At 36.5% G+C, this 17,575-nt stretch overlaps 1 protein-coding gene across 1 annotated transcript in view; it reads left to right on the forward strand.

Moving 5' to 3' along the window:
- Positions 1–14,500, forward strand: part of kcna4 (potassium voltage-gated channel, shaker-related subfamily, member 4) — a gene marked incomplete at its 5' end in the record, with an annotated part of 28,510 nt that extends 14,010 nt beyond the window's left edge. The window contains one exon of the mRNA XM_081359010.1: positions 12,846–14,500. The remainder of the gene's footprint in view (positions 1–12,845) is intronic.
- Between the last annotated feature and the right edge of the window lie 3,075 nt (positions 14,501–17,575).

A 17,575-nucleotide genomic window follows, 5' to 3' on the forward strand; every position in this document is an offset into this window, starting at 1 on the left:
CCTGCCATGAGTTTTGTATTGAAATTGTTTTTGATTCTTCCTATTGAAAGTGCCAGATGTGTTAACAATAATTAAAACTACAAAAGAACAAAGTAATAACTCTAGATTAACCAACCCACAAATAAGAAATGCACTAAATTAAATCATTGATGTATTAGAATGAATGTATTGTATTTTATCTTGATTGCTTGAATGCAGTCTCTGCCAAAATGTATCTGCAAACTTTACATATTTATTCAAATAAGACTCCTTCCTTCTCCACTCTAGAGTTACAGACAGACAGATGAGGCCTAGCAAGATGATTGACTTCCCCCTTGTTGTTCTGTGCACAAATGGAGGATGAGTTTTTCTTTCCTTTCCATTCTCCCACCCTCTACCAGCCTCTGTATAGCTATAAAGCTGTCTTAGTTTGGGGGGGCGGAAATGTTAATGTTGCCATGGAAACCTGAGCTAAAATCTATTTTACGGTACTTGCACCAGAGTTAAGTGTGTGTATGTGAGGGAGATTGAGAGAGGAAGCCAGACTTGCTTTATTTATTTATTGTTCATTTTTGCTCAGTAACTAGATGATATGTGTTAGATGATGCTGCATGCATAGGCAGAGTTACTTTTGTGCAGAGGTCTTTTCACTGTAGGAGTCAGTGAATGTTAGTAAAGGCATAAGCTTGATGAGCTTTTGATGTGGCTTGATTTGATTAAATAGTGGTATGTTAATAAAAACATGAGAATATAAGTCTTGTTTTTTTGTTTAGTGCAATGGTGATAAAATATCAAATGGAAATTAAGCATGAATTTACATTTGAAAAAAAGAGAGTGCAACTCCTTGCATGGGAAAAGTTGGGTTGTGAGGCGGCAGAAGAGTGATATATTCTGTGTTCAAAATTAACTTCTTGCCATCTGCCAACACCTAGTGAATTTAGAAAACTATAGAATTATTTAATTATTAAATTACTGTATATTTGTGGCATACTAAAACAATAAAATTGTTTCAGCTTAAAACAACTGATTGTACTGCCTTCAAATTTTAAGTTTAGTCAACTCAAATATCCAAGTTGTCACTTAGTACAACTTCACATTTCAAGTTGACTAAACTTAACATTTTAAGGCAGCATGAACACTTACTTTTTTTTTTTTTTTTTACAGTGTACAGTGAAGGTGATCTTGTCACTCATGGCATCAAATATTGGCCAGTCTCTGTGAAATTCCGTCTGTCATAATAACAATTATATACCCGTGTTGGTGGCTTAAGTAGTAGTAGCCTTTATTGTCACTTAGTCACAAGTACCAGCGAAATTACAGCTAAGCAAGCTGTAATTTAGACCATTAGTCTCTTAAAGCAACAACATGGAACTTTTCCTCTGCGGTCGCCCTACAGGTTGGAAGCGGAATTGTCCATTACCGCTGTCGTAAAATGATTTACGGTTACTGTATATGAAGCATGCAGGTTTTTTTCATATGGGCAATGACAATATTATTAATCTTCCCCCTTTCATAATTTATACATGTTTAGTAGACTAAACATTTTAACTCCAACATTTGCGATTTGCATGTCGATTGCAATGCTCAAATCTGAACGAGAATGATAGCGATAGCATCCTAACCATCTAAAACTACCATGTTAGTGTTTACTAGCTACCAGATTGATAATTCGCTCATCTACTAGCTGATTCATGAAGATAAATGGAGGACCAGATAGTTTCCGTAACGTAGCCAGGCAGACAACAGATTAGAAAAACTAAAGATAGTATGCAAGCAATTTACAGTTACTTACTAGTTCAACAGCATGACGGCCAAGTCAGCATCGGTCTGGTAACTCTCCTCCTCCATAAGCTAACGCCAGCGAGCAAACGCTCGACCAATATTGATCCTCGTCCTGCCTTTCAGTTTATCACTCTCCCTTTTCCTCTTCCGACTCTACTCCGACAAAACCTTGGACTTCTTACGTTTCGCTGCTGCTTCAGCCATGACGAAAACAGACGTACGAAAACAAACGCGCTGGTTGGCCACATTTGAGGAAGTGGTGGGCAAAGTGACGTATGCCGTAAAGCAGTCGAATTTTGTAGTTCTTTTTGAGCTCTGGTTACTACCCGCACCCCGAAGTTACATAGTGCCAGTAAAAGCGATACAGACCCCGTCAGGCTCTGGCAGACGTCTCATTCAACCTATTGTAAGTCGATGTACTATCACAAGGGTCTTGGAAATATATTATGAAGGTTGAAAAGTTACATGTTGTTACTTTAAAGCAAGCAATGTCACAAATGTGTTACAACATGCAATTCTATGGAAAAGCTTAGCTGTTAGAAGATGTGCAGGATGCGACGGTCACTGTATGAGCTCATCTCTTTATGAGCAAACAGGATGTCTGTGTCCTGAAAGATCAGAGTTGGAGAACTGTGCATATATAAACACACACCAATCATTATTTGATAGTCACTTTAGTAGAGAGCTTGTAGGTCTTACATTTGATTCACTCATGTCACTTATGTCAGGTACAAAAACGGCAAGGGAACTATATCGTTATTGGCACTGAAAGTGCATTACATAATAGCTCCTAATAAAGCTACCAGTCAAATGTTAAGTAAATTCAAGTCAGATTAAAAAAAAAAGAAAAGAAAAAAAAAAGAAAATACTATATATATTTATTTAATCTGACTTGAATTTACTTAACATTTGACTGGTATATATATATATATACGAAAGTTATGTTTACACAGAACTTTTTAATGAGCTGAAGGGACATAAATAATTTTGCAGAGTAATCACAATCGAGGGAAACAGTATCACATGCAGATTTGTTGTCATAAGAAAAATATAGGAAAAAAACATAAGGGTTCTCATGGCAACAGCCAAGTTTAAGGCACAGAATGAAAAAGCTAGATTTCTAAACCCTTCTACCCACAGCAGTAATTCATTTTCTTCAATTTATTCACACACTCATTCCACAACATTAAAACATTTTCAGCACTGGCCACTGCCCTCTGGCACTTTCTTAAACCCGCCTATATGACGCAGATCTTTTCCCCCTCCATCACTCACACTCCGTCTCTCTTGCTGTGTTTTCTCGCTCAGTTACCTGTATTGTTTATAGTGATTCCATATTCATTGCAGTGCGGTGACAAACGACTCGGCTCATGATATCTCTGCCACTCCCTCAGGCTATCCTGCATGCAACATGTGGAGCACTTAAGTGCTTTCCTGCTCCTTACTGCCTGAGAGAGGGCTGGATCCCCAAGCACAGCTCATCACGGCAGCTGCTGCCCTCTTTCCACGTAAAGTTTGACAAGTTTCTCCCTGTCGCTTAAATAATGCAAACTCTCTTGCTTCGGCTTAGCACAGTTAACCACAGTGACACTGTGTGTGTGATTTGTGACTGCTTTTTGTTCTGTATGTTTCTGTAAGAATTACACAATTGGCTGATTTGTGTACCAACGATAATTGTACACTTTTAATTCTAATTCTAATTCTAACCGGTAATAAGAGGATTTTTATCATAGAAACGTGTTAAAATCTCCAATTTTACGTCTTTCCTTATGGTTCAGTAATGCGTTAATATGGGCGCTCAAAAATGCAACCTATTTCACTTCTGTAATCAGAAACAGAATACTCGACAAAAAATAATGTAGGGTGAGATTTGATTTTGTTTTCCAGGAATTGATTGGACCATGAAAGGGGTGTTACAAATCAGAATGAAGCCCGGTAGTTGGAGTAAGGGGGATTTATTATATCAGCCTAAAGTGAAAGTCATTTTAGAGGTGGAGAATCTGAAGATAAAAGATTATGAATCATTTCAAATATCTAAAATATTATTCATGTTAATCTACCCCTGTGCAATGCAATCGTTGTTTGCAAAGCCTGCAAGGAAATCATATATTTTATTAAATGACTCCTCTTCTGGTGAATGTGTAATAAGCTTATACTGTAACTGATGAGAACAAAACAGAATTTTAATTTACAATTATTTGTTTGACAAATGATTCTCCGTAAAAGTGTCACGATCATGTCAGCCCTATTTAACAACTTAATTATTCACCTATTTTAAATGAGTTTCTACCTTTGACTTTTAAACACAGCTGGAGTCCTTTTTCCTTAAATCTTTATATTCTTGTTTAGTTCTTGTCTCATAACATTCGTTCTCTCTTTGGTGACATTGCACTTTACATCTTGCTTGTATCTCCCACCACCTACCTGCCCTGATTTCATTTAGATGAGGCTTGAAAAATGGCAGTAGACTGCTGTGCTCATTGTGAGCTTGTGAGGGAGATTTGTCTCACTCTAGAAATACTCGTATGCTTCAAATACCGTGTAGATGAACAGGCTTTATCTAAAGTGGATTGTCCAGACAGTAAAGCTAATGCTTGAGATTTTGAAGCAAGACATTTCATAAAATTGTGTTGACATACTGTAAAAGTGACATTGCTGCTAGATAATAAGTTAAAGGCAGTCTACATCTATATTGATATAGCCTTATGGAATAGCAGAGTTTTGTCTCTTTAATTGCTAAAATGATGTTCATTCTTTAAGGATTCTTCTCTTTCTTTCATAAGAAATGTGTAAATTCCTTTTATTTGTTTTACCGTTCTCTGTAGCCGCAATATATGCAGCTACATGTGATCCAACCACCGTTGCTTTATTCATTTTTATTAGCCTGACTGCTAATGTAAATGGCATCTTGAGCCCTGAGAGTATTCATTCATCTGTCACAAATTGCAGTAACCAAACACGAAATGCATAACGCTATGCCTCAGTGGATACGACAGAACTGAGTATTCCTGCAACAGATAGTGTCAGGTAAAGCATTATTGATTCGTGCATACGTACGTGTGTTTATGTGCATGCTTGTGTGTGTGTGTGTGTGTGTGTGTATGTGAATTTGTGTTTGTGTTTGGAGGAGGCAGAGAAAGCATTTTAAGTCCAACAACTGTGCAGCTTAGACACTGACAGCTGAATCATAGGCTGCTAGGGCAGAAGGAGAAAAATCAATGGCTTTTAAATTCACTTTGTAAGGTAATATCAAAGGCTGTGACTGTTGAATCGCAAATAAGTACATGGCTGCTGTGTGCAGGTGTTATGCAGGGGCCTGATGAAGGGAATGAAGTGTTATGCAGAGGGTGTCTTCAGCAGGCATTGGGCAACAGCATGATGAAGATGCCTGACGCTGATAAAAACTCTTTCAAGACCTCCCACTCACCTTCACTCAATGCTGAAAAATGTCTCTCAGCTGCAACAGCTTGAAATCGCAAGCTGACAATCCATTAGCATACATTATTATGGTTTCATTGGTTTTGAATACCAATATGTTGCAATTGATGAATGATGGACAGTTGATGGACTCATTGTTGGTGCAAATTTCATCACTCAAATTTTAATATTTTTTAATTAAGTATTATTTATCATTGTTATTTTTTGTTTTAATTTATTATTATTATTAAATGGTATGCATTTGAGGCAGAACTATCTGTGTGTTTAAGGGGTGGACTTTTTAGCAAATCTGTTTTAGTACAGTCATTATTTTTTCAATTCCGTTAGGTGATGCTAGTGGTGCAGAAATTACACATTTCCCTTTTAAAGGCAGGTTTTGGACTGATTACGTATGGAAATGATTATAGAAAGTTGGGTGTTGGCATTGTCTTTTCTGTTTGTGACATTCTGTTGTGTTCTGCAGTCTGTCTGCTTTTAACATCAACCAGCTTAATATCCAGCTCGTTGATTTAAAAAAAAAAAAAACACACAAAAAAACCCCACACATCTAGCTGTTTGAGGTGGGCTGTATTTAAAGATGTGGCCTTGAAGTATTTAACCTTAAGTTCAAACCCCAATTTCACGTTCCATTAGCTATAATCACTTTGTGCTTGAGCAAGGCACTTAATGGGATAGTTCACCCAAAATTTATAATCGTGTCAATATCTCCACATTCATTTTTTATTTGAAAGTGTATGAATTCTTTTCAGTTAAACACAAAAGTATTTATTTAGCAAAATGTCCATTAGGTTCCAGAAATAAAATAAAAATACCCCGTACGACTTGCACCATATTTTCAGTATTCTAAGTCTTTTAAATCAATACAATAGCTTTTTTTTGTGAGAGACAGGCCCTAAATTAAGTTATTCACGAAAAGGCTCACATTTTGCAGCTTATGTACTTATGTGCATTGTATTTTAAATTGCTTTGGAAAGAAATCATAAAATGAATGATCATTAACATGTTTGTCAACAGGCACCTATAACTTACCAACATATTAGGGCAGCAGCAGTACAGGGCATATTCAATGTATAGCGGTCTGTGACATTGTGTTAGTCTTACATTGTACCACCACATGCTGGAAGGCCAGACGTGTTTCTCATGGCTGTACAGCGAGACATAATTGGCATTAGGCAGAGCCCGTCTGAGGCATTAGATCTGTCTTCCTCTAATAGGGATGAAGGTCATTGGCAGCATAAATCTAGCGCATGAAAAGAGATGAAAACGGGCACGGGATGACTGCTGAAATAATTTCTGTTTCAGATACGTCTGTGTGATTGATGAGGTTGAAAGCAAACAATAAATCTTCTCTCAGGTGAAGAGAAGCAGCAAGGCAGCTGGCACACTTGTGTCCCTCCTTTAGATCACTCACGATCCATTTATGCTCTGAATGATCAGACGTATTGGCATTCGAATCTATCAAAGATAGAGAGAGGTGTGAATCAAGAGCAGACACTCTTGGCTTCATGATCTCTGTCAGCATCTGCATGTTAATTGGTTAATGGATCGATTGGTAATGATTATAGTCCGAAAGAGACACTATGTAATTGCTGTCTCATAGATCACTGATCACTTATATTGGTCTTCCTTACATACATGTTATGTAATCCTTATATGTACATCCTTATATACAATGTTACATTGACACCAAAGTCTAAGCACAGCAGCACCACTCATGTTGACTCACAAAGCTCTGACCTATCCTGGATGAAGATCAGTTACATGATCACATGTGTTACGTGGAAGTGTGTTTTATTCTTAGTTATTCTTTAGGCAAGAGAAAATTAGACTTAAAGTTCTGGACATACTATCGTTCAAAAGTTTGGGGTGAGTTCAAAAGAGAGAGAGATTATTTTTTCAACAAGGACACATATATTATAAGTGACAGTAAAGACTTTTACATTGTTAAAAAAGAACCATTTCAAATAAAAGCTGATTTTTGAACTTTCTATTCATCATAGAATCCTGATTTCCCCCCCCTCCCCCCCCAGTATTCACAAAAATATTGATCAGCACAACCATTATCAACATTGAAAATAAGAGCCGCAAATCAGCATATTAGAATGGATTCTGAATGATCATGTGACACTGAAGACTGCTGAAAATTCAGCTTTGCCATCAGAGGAATACATTATATTTTAAAACAATTAAAATAGAATTGTAATAAAAAATGTAATAATATTTCACAGTATTTCTATTTTACTGTATTTTTGAAAAACATTAAAATGGCATATTGACCCCAAACTTCTGAATGGTTTTTGTATATAAAATATTATATATTTTCTGATATAGGTAAATGTACTTTTTCATAAACTGAGGTGAATGCAAACCACTTACCAGGTTACATACTAAATGAAAACAGCTTAATTGTGTCTTCAAGTTTTTTATTCAGGTGTTTGAAGTCGAGTCCGATGCCAAGAGAGAATGCTGAATTAACTGAAGCTTGATGATTTAATTGAAACATCATTTTAGGAATTAGTCAGAGAGTGACGTCCTTATTTGGACATGCAACTCTCAAGTGTTTATGTAAATTTCATGCACACATCTGTTTGTACATTTTAACGTTTTGTTGCTAGAGGGAGAGTGTACAATTAAATCTGTTAGACTTTATCCATTTTTACTATTCCCCTAATTTAAATCTATTAATAAACACTGCCTCAGAGCAACACCACTGACAGGCCTTTTTTCACGTCATTCTGAACATTGCCCTTTTTAGTCACCATTCTGTTACAATAATGTGTTTGTTAACACTGCCTGAAGCATCAGCTAAAAATGGAGTTTAATAACCCTGTACGAACTAAAACGTCCGTACACTGTCGCAAAATTGGTTGCTCGTCCACTGGGGGAATGCAATGCACTATTTAGTTTTCTTGAAATGATGTTGCTGTTAGTATACTGGTAAAAAACCTTTAACAACAGCTATGTACAGTATATACTCAGTTTGATTTGTGCTTTAGCGTGGAAGAGACACAATATATAATTGTGTTTGTGGTCCTTAATCTCATTAAACTTTTTAATCATTTATTTCTTTTCTTTTTTTAAGCAAAATTTAGTCACACTTTAGTTTAGGGTCCAGTTCTTACTATTAACTATGACTTTTGCCTCAATAAATCCTAATTACTGCTTATGAATAGTTAGTAAGGTAGTTGTTCAGTTTAGGTATTGGGTATAGGATTAGGGATGTAGAATATGGTCATGCAGAATAAAATGTGATGCTTTTTATGCATTAATATGTGCTGCTTTATAAGTACTAATAAACAGCCAATATCCTAGGAATATGGATGCTAATAAGCAACTAGTTAATAGCGAGAATTGAACCCTAAACTATAGTGTTACCTACATTTTTTTGCTACATTTTTGTTCTTCCCATTTTCAAGTCAGGTGTTTGCCTGACATGACAAGTGGTGTATGTGCGTTCCAGTCTTATTTCTACCCTGGACACTTAATATTCAAGGTCACACTTCACTGTGCAACTAAATTAGTGAAGGGTTTTTAAAAGCTTAATACAAAGTATTGTGTCACATTACAGGTAGTACAGCGTATATTCAGTGTACATGTGTCGTATTTTAGCTCTCCAATTATTAATCCACTTCATCCAAGTTTATAGAATTAGAGATGTTTGTGATGGATGAATCAAGAAAACGATCTCTAATTGTAAATGATTTGCTGTCAAACTCGAGGCTGTCTGTAGACACAATGAAACTTCCTCTGATTAAAATTCAATAATTGCTCGACAGGGCATAGCACCTCACGTTGCCGTCTTCATTGTCTCACAGAGGCCCCTGATGTAACCCTGATCGATTCTCATTCTTATGTTCTTGATCAGAGGCATTCCGTACAGAGAGAGGCATTCTGTCTAGATGCCTTAGTCGTATGTGGTTGTGTTTGTGCCTTGTTTTGAGGGGGGCGGAGGACGTCTTTGCTTTAATGATGTTCCATAGCCCCCGCCACAGTGAGCGGGATGCCGCTAATTCGCACTGACGGTCTGTCATAGAGTCAGATGACTCAGAGGCACATCAGGCACATGTGCCTCCATTGTGCACACCCCCACCCCCACCCCCCAATAAATCAGAATGCCAAGGGTTTCAGTGCTACACTTTGTCACATACTTACTACATGCTCTGCCTGCTACAGGGACGGCAGCCAAGAGGGAAAGAGGGATAAGAAGAGAGAGAGTCAGAGAGAACGAAACAGAAAAACAACAGCAGCTATGTAGGCATTCAGGCAAGCCAAAGAGCGATGCATTGCTCATTGCTCAGGATAGATCTGCAGTAAATGATGTGAATTTCTGCTGTGGACATTTTGTTTTTGATTTAATGTGTATGATGGTCATATCAGGAATTGAGTTATTAAAAAAAAATATATAGAAAAACCTACAGGTTCTCTTGTGTTAATTTTTTGTTATGGCCGGATTTATGTTTATAATATACTGTATGTAGGCTTAGTAGTATAACACAAGCAAGATTGCTGTTGTTTCTGAGTATCATAATAGTTGTGTTGATATTGGCTGTGTTGACGTTCAGACCAACAGCACAGTTGTGAGTGTGATCTAGCTTTTGTAGGCTGCAGCAGTCCAATAAACCCATATTTTTTTTTGGAGTACCTTAATTTTATATACAGAATACTATCAGTTACTTTGTATATTTTTGCTTTGCCCACAAAAGCCACTGTAAAATTAATCATGCAACAGTTTTGTGGCGTTTCTAGGAATCATTCACATCTGAAATCGCATACACTTATGAGTAGGTTCTTATATGAAAAAGTACTTTGCGAGCGCTAAAAAAGTCAGGACGTAGTACATTCGCCATGTTGTCATTATCATTTGACTTACCAGTGTCAGTTACATTGCATTGCTGCCATACACAAATCCTTTTTTGTGGCCTCATGGGACAGTGAAGTGTTCATCGAAATGCACACTTCAGATTCTCTCTCTCCGAAAGTATAGGTCATTGGGGTACTTTTTGCCTACTCTTTTATCAGTACTGTAAATTCTGACAGACTTCTTTTGTCACATACAGTTTTTTTCACCTACTATATAGTAGAGAAAAATGCCATTTCAGATGCAGCCAGTCACTTGATTCATTTTTGAACGAATCAGTGATTTTGAACAGTTGGTCAATGAATGATTCTTCACCTGTCGCCACCTACTGGCATATTGATGAAATCTGCAGATAGAAAACATAAAGAAGAAATAAATAGGAAAACCTGAAAAATCCCCATCACTAATACACAGGCTGAGTGTAACAAACAATGAAAAGTCACAGTTCTGTTGGACTATATCAACACTCTTGGAACGCTGCTTATTCTATCAAATTGGTGGACAACAAGTGTGCAAATAATTATTAAATAAATAATTATTTCATTTTGTATACAAAAAGGAAGAGTGACGTGTGTATATGAAATATCATTATTGTTAAAATGACTAATTTTGATTATTATCCTGAAACTAAAAGTATGAGTTCTCTCCTCGTTGATCCCAGCTGTACTGTAAATCTGAGCAGTGCTGCTTCAACCTCGCCAGAGTTCATGGGATTTGTGGTTGTTGTTGGATCCCTGTTCACAACACACACAAAAAGTCTGTGCAGGAGAGCTAAAATTAGCTACGGAATGAAATGTCTCAGAAAAAGGAAAATTGGACTCAATTACTGGACAATTCCTTATTCAGTCATGTTTTGACCTCTCCTGTGCCAGGAAAATATGAACGTCGTTTAGTAGAGAGAGGAAAAAGAGGAGAGTATGCAAAGAGAGGGAGAGGGAGAGGGAGAATATATTTGTTAGTCAGGGGCTCTGAGGGTACGCTTGTTTCCAGTGGCACAAATCAACTCAAAATATTACGCTTTGATTAGACCATATGCTTGGCTGTTTTTATACGTTTGACTTGTCAGCATAGAAATAGATCTCACACATTTGATGGCTTGCCAGCCCAACAGTGTGCCAGTGTTTATTTATTACTTTAATGTTTATTAAGAATTCAGATGTAAGAGGAGAATTAGAAAAAACAAACAGGCATTTCAAGTAGCTTAGACTTCCTAGTTGAAGTTTGCCATAATAAATAAAGCAATCATGCACAATTACAGCATTTACAGTATCTACTCAACTACACAAAACTGTAATTATATTCAGTTCTTTTAAAGATTTAAATTCTATATAGATAATTAAAATGATTAAAATACATTGTGTAAAAAAATATATTTTACATTTGTGTTTGAAAGATTTTTTTCTGCTTACAAAGGCTGCATTTATTAAATACAGTGAAAACAGAAATATTAAGACATTTTATTACAATTTAAAATATTACAATTTACAATTAAAAAAAAAATATTTTGAATTTTGTTTTTTATTAATATATTTTAAAATGTAAGTGATGGCAAAGCTTAATTTTCAGCATCATTACTCCAGTCTTCAGGGTCACCTGATCCTTCAGAAATCATTCTAATATGCTGATTTGGTGCTTAAGAAACATTTCTTATTATTATCAATGTTGAAGTTTAAAAGAACAGCATTTATTTGAAACAAAAAAAAACTTTTGTTAAATTATAATTATCTTTACACATAATTGGACAACAATTGGCTGTCATTCTGCCTAACATCTCCTTTATAGTGTTATAGATTTATAACATACTTTTATTTTCAGTGTTTTTCCATTTATGTGTTTATAATGTGCACAAGTTTGCTTTTGTGTCGAGCAGAATATGCATGGTATTACCTAAGGCGAATATCCAACAGCATGTTTGTGTCCTTGAAGGGCACTGCTGGAAGGGGACACTACTGGGTTGTTCCAAAAATAAAATGCTGTTCTTTTGAACTTTCTGTTGATCAACGAATCCTGGAAAAAAAATTAAGCAGTTTATTTTCAACTTTTTTCAACATTGATAAGAATAAACATGTTTCTTGAGCACCAATTCAGCATATTGATTTCTGAAGGATCATGTGACTGCACTGAAGACTGGAGTAATGATGCTGAAAATTCAGCTTTGCCATCACAGGAATAAAATACTGGTACATTTTTAAATATATTAAAACAATTAAAAAAACAGTAAATTTTAAATTGTAATATTTCACAATATTGTTTTTTTTTATGTATTTTTGAAAACATAAAAATACTGCATAAAATGCATAAAATACTTATTTCAAAAACATAAAAAAATTATAATAATTTGATCCAAACTTTTGATCCAGTTTCAGTTTGATATAAATGTATATATTTTGAGCCAATTCAATATATCATTGTGCCACATATGAGACAATAATCCCTGAGAGTGCTCACTTCAAGTGCCCTTTGGATTGAGTTGGGCACTTTTGAATTAATTCACCTTTAATCTCATTAGCTTGTTGTTATTGTTGTTGTTGAGCAATGGTAAAGAACTGTATGGTCTTTATAGGTGAAGGTTGTCTGGGTTAATGTGCCAGACAGGACAATTTTCTGTGTCACTTGACACTGCGCTAACTTGTCACTGTAAATACTGACTCCGTAATGACGCTGAGGAAACTCTTACTTTAATTTGCTTCTCTGCCAGGTGAAGGACCTAGAACAAAATATGATAGTTGACCATTTAAATGGTAAAAGTCAGTAATCAAAAACTTTTGTTGTTTCCTTTCTGTTACAGTGTTGTGAGTCTTGTCTATGAGAGACTTTTCCGTCAGCCTTTGGACTCCTACAGAGGGGAACAGCCATGACTGACAGTCACTGGACAGCAAGTGGACAGGACGGACCCGTTGACACAGGTGTCACTGAAGCCACTGCTGGACATCAGATAGACACTGGACATCAGACACTGCAGCATTAAGACAGGAAGTCCATCATCAAGCCAGGTGTCAAACTGTTTAAGATCCGCCCCAATAAATGCCTTAAAGACACAGTACACTACATCTACACTACATGTAGAGGAACCTGCAGCAGGAGACTTCTATATAAAAAAGCTTGACATGTTTTCATTTTTCTCTTTATGAGTGAATCAGTGTCTTGCAAGAACAGATGTGAATATTTTCTTATAATAGAGAAATATTTGTTTGGGTGTAATACTGCCACTTTTTTTTTTTTTTTTTTTGTGGTAGGCCTGGTGAAAGCTGTTAAATATAAGTGAAGGGAAAGTCTACTGTCTGTCTGTGGCAGCCTCTTCCATCTAGTTTTATCTCTTTTCATTTCCTAAACCAAAAGACTGCCAGCTGAAATGGAGAAATTCAGCGGCAGTGCTCAATGATGTCAGTCTGGACGGGTCACAAATTTACAGTATGAATGCAGGGTCAAATCACATTTCCCTCAGCACCAGACTCATTGCTTTTGCTCAAATTTTCAATGATCAAGAACAGTCTGCTTTTAGGTTAGAGTATCTGTGTCTGTGTCATCAAAACCCTAAATATTTTTAAAGGGATAGTTGGCCCAAAGATCCTGGAAATGCTGTATTGATTTACTTACCCATATCATGTTATTCCAAACCTGTATGACTTTATTTTTTCTGCAAAATACCGTAGTGTTTTTTATCCATACAATGCAAGTCAATAGCTACGTTTACATGCACCCAAATAATCTATTTGCAGAACATGATTTCACCAAGTACAACATGTTCCTGGATCAACATCTTTGTTGATCCTGGAACAACATTCCAATCAACAAATCAGATTTGAGGGATAAGTTCACAGTTTATTTCAAGCTTAGGCTTACAACTAGGGTGAGGTGCTTCTACATCAGTGTTATTCACCTGTCATTTCCCTCTGATTTTAGGGATAACTTATGGGTAGGGGTTAGGTTTAAGGGTAAGGATATGGTTAGGATAACATTTTTTCCAGAATATGTTGATCCAGGAGCACGTCTAACTCGGAAAAATCAGGACATGCAGTCCATTTATTGTCAGATTGAAGGCTCAGTCAGACTAAAACACGTACATTTAAACATTTTTATATTGATTTAAATTTCAATCAGATTGAATGGGATGGTGTAGACCTGAAGTAATTTGATTAACAGGAAAAAATGACTCATGGAAACGCTTGAATCCAACTATTTTCTCAATCGGATTCATAAATACCTTGCACATATGCGCAGTGCTGTCATATGTGCTATTTGCGTTTTACATCTTACGAACGTGCGTATGTTTAATTCTCACGTCTTACGAACTGGTCAGTGGATTTGCTAAAAAAGCTCTTGTGACATACATGTCAGCTTTCTTTTTTTGCTATATCATGAAGGCAAAAACTACCTTTATACTCGCGTAGCTCCAGTGATGTTATCGCAGTGGCTTTTGCTACTTAAAGGGATAGTTCACCCAAAAATGAAAATTCTGTCATCAGTTACTCACCCTCAAGTTGTTCTAAACCTGTATGAATTTCTTTCTTCTGCTGAACACAAAAGAAGATATTTTGAAGAATGTCGATAACCAAACAGTTGATAGTCTATGAAATACTATGAAGGTCTTTGGGGCCCATCCACTGTTTAGTTACCGACATTCTTCAAAACATCTTCTTTTGTATTCAGCAGAAGAAAGAAATTCATACAGGTTTGGAACAACTTCAGGGTCTATCCCTTTATCCCCGAATATGTCAATCGGATTGCAATGTTTAAGGTTCATATAAACGAAACATTCAGAATCTGAAATTTGAATGACGAAAATAAGTGCATGTAAACATACCTAATGTGGTCCACTGTTGTTTTGGACCCCACTAACTTTCATTGTATGAACAGAAACATTCTTTAAAATACCTTTTTTTGTGTTTTGCAGAAGAAAGAAAGTCATACAGGTTTGGAACGACATAAGGGTGAGTAAATCGTTTTTGGGTGAACTGTCCCTTTCACACCCAGTGGAGTAAAACAGTAATCAGTAATAGTTATCTGAATAATAGACCTATATGTTTGGTGGCCTTCATGGTCTCCAAGGTGCAGATAAATGATGAAGGTTGAATTGTGGGTGCCATCAGGTTTGGTGGACAGCTGGTTATTCATTTGAGATGGTGCATTACTGGACTGATGCCCAGAGCTCAGATGGTGAGCTGAGTCTGCATCCTCTTTAAATATCAGCGATGACCCACTACAGAGTTTGGCTAATAATTCTTGCCCATCCGTTTATCGCAACAGGAATAACACTGCTCTGCTGTTGTGGACTTGGAATTTTGGTATTGCAGTTCAATTCGCCTCTTTGCAATACCCACTATAAATAGTGCCCTCAAACAGAAGACTGCAAATTACAGTGCCACACATCGACAGCAAGACAATAAAGCCACATATAAACAGATCTGCAAGTCATATTCCAGGTTACACTCCCTCTCTCTCTGTTGGGAGACACAGCAACAGAAAGAGACGATACTCTCTCTCTGAAATGACTGCCCCACAATCCTCCCTGTCTCTGTCTCTCTTTTCATCTCCCACTCCTTTTTTGTTCTTTGTCTTTTGCTCTCCTTTCCTGCCTATCTGACATGCAACCAAGCATGCAGACTTATGCACACAGTTGTCTTCTCTTTCTCTGTCCCTCTCTATCTTTGTCTGTCTGTCTTTCCTGTCGGAACTATTCTGAATAGGCGACGTGTCAATTTTAGGATAAAAGTGGTCTGATCTTATAGAATTACAACACAAACTATTTCTAGAATGAACCAGCTGCTTCGTTGTCATGGAAATACATCCAAGTAATCTGTATGCAAAGTTATATGGAAGTGTACTATCTATTTTTTTAAATCTAGCCTTGAATATTATATAACCAAAGTCGAACCCTGAAAATCTATGTTCTATGTTTGGACCTCTTTTTATTTCTTGAAGAGATTTAGTCCTAGTACAAATAGATGCACATGAAACACGACGTATGTACATAAGCAGATGTCTATTTTATTGTGTCCTCAAGGTCACGTGTCAGATCTACTTTTTGACTGTTAGCCTTCTCGAGTCCCAGGCCCTATTTTTCTCGTTCTCTTAATTCTTAATGGTTTTGTGCACCTTGTGGAAGCAGATCCTGCTGGTTGCAGACTCTCTCTCAGCTCTCTCTCTCTTTTTCGCGTGTGTGTTAGTTAATTGACTGGACTCTCTAGCAGAGGACCACTTGCTGAGTGCTTTTCATAAACTGAAGCCGAGATCATCAGGTGGATCAGCGCCATGAAGCAACTAAACATGGAGCGTTGCGTCACGTCACATGTTGTAGATCTGCATGTGACTTTAATATGTAAATATGTGTTAGTGCTATTATGATGTCACCACGACACGTGCTCGATGCAGTGGATCGGAATGGTTTTACACTTCAGAACAAACAAATTCCTTAACATCCGCACAGCTAAGATGCGCACGGCTCTTTCATTACACACTGAGTCAACAGCCAAGAATTACCAGCCAACCGTGAGACTATGTTACCATGGAGATGCTCTGCCAGTGCTGACTGGTCAGCTGGCTTTGGAGGAAAAGGAAGCTTTTCCCTGTGAAAGAAGCAGAATTATGAGTTAGACCATATCAGCACATCCTCTCATTGAGTTGATCGATTATTTTGTTCATATTCAAACGGTGGCTGATTTACCGATTTACACAGGAATATGTAATGCAATGGAGAGATATCTAAAAGCTCAATTGTTTGTTCCACACACACACACACACACACACACACACACACACACACGATATTACCAGTCCGAATTTTGTTTGACTATTAGGGTTGCACTGACAATAAAATTATACCAATAATTATTTTTACGTCATGGCTGATAGATGATATTAAGAAAGATTATATGCTATTTGATTTGAATACATTTTGAAATAAAACTAAAATAAATAGTTTTTAGCTGGTACAAGTGAATTTAGGCTATACAACATTATAATGTAAAGGAGATGAGATTGCTCAAGATGACATTGAACAGTGTTATTGAATTATTAGTATTTTAAAGTTAAATGATCTAAATGTAAAGGCGGAAATGAGCATGCACAAAATTATATTCAGTATCGACTGACATCTACAATATATATAAAGTAAAAAATCTCTAATATTGACTATCACTATTTGATTTCCAGCTACTGTGTGAGAGATACTGAGTCAAATTGAAGAGAATCTTTAGAAAAAATAGCAATCATAGAAAGAGAACTTTAGTACACCAATGTGATATTTGATGTAACGTATGAACAATAAAAAAATCTGTTGTGGCTTTCATTACAGCATGAAATATATTGTACTTTGTGTACAAGTGACTGTCTGCTCATTGTTAATGGACTTCAGTGAGCTTAGATATATATTTCAGAATCATGATTAAGCATTTTTTCACTTTTGTAAAGTGTCGTAATGGACAGAGTTACCAGTGTAACGCTTGGCTGCTCACACAGTAATGAAACCGCAGGAGAACACTGCTGACTGAAAAAGATCTCTTTCAATTACCAGATCAA

The sequence above is a fragment of the Scardinius erythrophthalmus genome, assembly GCF_964197995.2.
Source record: "Scardinius erythrophthalmus genome assembly, chromosome: 2".
Classification (NCBI taxonomy): Eukaryota; Metazoa; Chordata; class Actinopteri; order Cypriniformes; family Leuciscidae; genus Scardinius; species Scardinius erythrophthalmus.